This window comes from Tamandua tetradactyla, chromosome 5 (assembly GCF_023851605.1).
Source record: "Tamandua tetradactyla isolate mTamTet1 chromosome 5, mTamTet1.pri, whole genome shotgun sequence".
Taxonomy (NCBI): Eukaryota; Metazoa; Chordata; class Mammalia; order Pilosa; family Myrmecophagidae; genus Tamandua; species Tamandua tetradactyla.
The window spans coordinates 83,449,492-83,453,176 of NC_135331.1; the positions used below are offsets into that span (position 1 = coordinate 83,449,492).

General features: G+C 36.6%; 1 pseudogene; it reads left to right on the top strand.

The window, feature by feature from the left end:
- The first annotated feature begins 2,088 nt into the window (after positions 1 to 2,088).
- Positions 2,089 to 3,005, top strand: LOC143683170 (olfactory receptor 2G3-like; annotated as a pseudogene).
- Positions 3,006 to 3,685: the final 680 nt, after the last annotated feature.

A 3,685-nucleotide genomic window follows, 5' to 3' on the forward strand; every position in this document is an offset into this window, starting at 1 on the left:
AATTTTGCCTGGATCTAAACTATGCTGAAAGATAACAGAGGCAGAAATATCTCTTTTGGAATGATCTCCTGGGATGGTTCACCTTTGGACTCTAAGGAGTCTGATATTAATTTTCATTTTGGGAGAAATGTGTCCCTGAGATCGTCTCAGATTCAGTGTCCTATGTCCCTTCCCAAGCTCTCCTGACTTGCTAATCTTCAGGGATCTCAGGCTCAAGTAACAGCCCCTCCAGCTAGCACATGAGCATTAGGCACTGGCTTGTCATTTGGAACCCCATGGCTTAAATTCCATTTTCTTATTGAAATGAAGTTATCAGTGCACAAAAGAAAGTTGGAATATTTGCTCCCTTCTAATTTATTCATTTCTTTTTTGCCTCTCTTTTATACCTGCACCAAGGTGATTATGCAACAATTTCAACTCTTAACTTTTAACAGTAAATTGAGATTCTGGCTTAAAGTGATGTTAATATGTCAGAATCAAGGTAATATAGTTAATTTGACTAAGATAGGAAAAGTCACAACCTACAGGTAGCATTCAAGAAAATAGAATGAGTCACAGGGTCTTTATCTTATTTCTTGGATAGAAGAAAAATTAGTACTTTTTATGGTGCAGTAGGTAAATACATGGGAATTGACCTTGAATGAGAGAATGGGAAAGTTGCTGTGTGTGTGTATTTGTGTTTGTGTGCATGCATATGTGTGTGTACAATTGTGATTGCATCTATTAAACAAAAAATTACGTAGTTTTTTTCTTAGAAGGCTTTCCATATTGTCTTTTACTATTTTGCTCTCCTTTCTCTATTTTGTGTGAGTACATAGTGATGTCTTGTTCTTACAGATGGCCTGAGTCCCTCATTAACTCCTCCTTTGACTTCATTTCATTTCCACTTGGTTCTGGCGGTTATCACATTTACATAACAATTTAAATTAAAATGTTATCATTTGTTGAGAATTACTAAATATATTTTACTTCCATGATTATTTTTAACAAGTAATGAAACAATTTCATGATATGTAATCATTATTAGGAAAGAAATTTAAGGCCTGATCGATTTTTGCTGAAGATATTCAGAAAGTGCCTATTTGTCCTAAACATGAAATACATTTATAGTCGTTGCATACATGCTTTCTGTCAGAGGATATATTTATAAACACATGCATGCATATACTGTTTAGGGTTTATAAAAATACCTTAAAACTGTTGGCCACTTATACATCTAGAAGATATAAAAATATGTGTTTCTTTTATGTACATTGAGGCAATTACCTTCAACCCTCTGAAGAACCCCCTTTTCCCTGATCCTCTCTTGCTCCATGCAGATTCAACAGTCTCATCACTCAATGAACTAGACCAGAAGTCTGGCTCCCTTCCCTGAAACGTCACACCACCCAAGGAAAAGAGGTTGGTTCTGAAAGCATTGTGCGAATTACAAATAGTAATAAACTAGTGGACTAATTGAGTTAACTCATCCTTAAAGGAAATATGTTTTTTAATTGTGTGTGCATAATTATTAAACATTTAGATACGGATGTTAATATTATTACTTTCAGTAGCCAAATGTATGACATGTTACAGGAAAAAATATTTATAATCTTCAGAAGCCAGCTGTCCTGCAAATAATGAAAGTCCTTGAAAAATCATATATTTCATGAAAGTCCTTGAAAAAAATTGCCCACCCCAAAATTTGTAATTGGAGAATAGAAATACATACATTATTTAAACATATTACACAACTATGCTGCTGAGTTTCCCCCATGTAATCTGAATGATTTGTCATAAGCCATATATTAAGTACATTTTATTCCTCTGATGTTCTCTTTAATTTTTCTATGATAAATTTTATCTCAGTTTTTAATTATTATTTCTACAGAAAACCATTTTTACAATGAGCTTTCATGTGCCCCTGTGTATAATCTTGTCCTTAACATTATCTGCCACAGATTCTGCCAAAATATTCTACAAACCACCATGATTTCTCTTAGGGCCAATGTTTCAAAGAGTTATTTTTAAAGTTGATACTGTGACCAATGGTTAGCACCTTTCCTTCTCTCTAAATTCTTATGTTTTTCTCCTTTTCTGAGTAGGGTAATGGGGATAACCAATAGCAATGTTAGTGGACAATTCATCCTGGTGGGCTTCTCTGACCAACCCCACCTGGAAACATACTCTTTGTGGTTGTTTTCATATCCTCTCTCCTTACACTGTGGGAAATATAGCCATTATTCTGATCTCCTCCATAGATCCCAGGCTCAAAACACCCATGTACTTTTTCCTCATTCATCTCACCCTAGCTGATATCTGTTTTACCACTGGCATTGTCCCCCAGCTGCTGCAGAACCTAAGGGGACCAGTGAAGACCATCACATTCTTGGGCTGTGCTGTGAAACTCTGTGTCTCCTTGGCACTGGGTTCTAATGAGTGTGTTCTGGCTGTAATGGCTTTTAATCACTATGCTGCAGCTTACAAATCCCTCCACTATTCAGTCGTGATGAACCCATGGCTGTCCCATGCACTTTCGGGGGTTGCATGGTTGAGTGGACCAAGGGACTAGTCAAGGGGATATCACCCTCTGGCTTGCCTTGCTGTGGACACCGGTGACTCCATCATTTCTTCTGTGAAGTGCCCCCCATGATCAAGCTTGCATGTGTGGACATCCACGCCAGTGTGATCCAGATATTTATTGCTTCATTGGTCTTGATGCTCTTGCCCTTAGCACTGATATGATATCCTATGGACATATAGTCAAAATAGTTCTAAGGATCAGGTCAGTTCAGGCCTGGTGCAAAACCCTGGGAACATGTGGATCCCACCTGATGGTGGTGACCCTCTTCTATGGGACCATCATGGCTGTCGACATCCAGCCCAACAGCTCCTATGACCACACTCATTGGAAATTCATCTTCCTCTTCTATGCAGTAGTGACACTGACTCTCAATCCCCTCATCTACACACTGAGGAATAAAGATGTGAAAAGAGACTCTGAAGAATATTTCATAGAGACCTAAGCTCTTAAAATATTATGCAGAGTACACACTGTGGTCAATTTTATGACCTATAGGTCATCTTGTGTATTCTTTTAGTCGAGAACTTTTCCAGTCTATAATGTCAGATGCACTTTTCAGTCTGCATTATTATATGTGGTTTGGCCTCAGAAATATATATCCTTTCCAATTTCTTTCCTAGGCTTCTTTTGCCTGCAATATTCCCCTATGTTTTTAAACTATTTTTTAACAGTTATATTATTTCTGTTTCTCTCTGTGCCTTCCTTTCTGCATTTTTCTCCAGCCTTCCTTCCTTTCTTTCTCTCCATTGTTATGATGTACTTTTCCCCTGCTGCTTCTACATTATATATTGCCCCATCAATATTTTGACAATCTTGGAAAAAACTTTCTACAAAGAAAATTTCTTGTTACCAGAATAAAAATCTTTCATTTGGCCTGTTGGGGTACAGTGGAGAATTATAATAGAAAACTTGAATTTTAACTCCACAACGTCCTTTTGAACTTATGCATGTTTCTATTTCAACTTTTTGTTTCAAGTTTGCTTAAGAGTCAAAAATAAATGAGCTCTATTAGTATGTTTATTAAGAGATTAAAAAGGTAATATGAGTAAATCATCTGGTAAGATGTGTTCCATAAATATTACTTTATATTTTTTCTATTTCCAGTCATCTGATCATTGTATT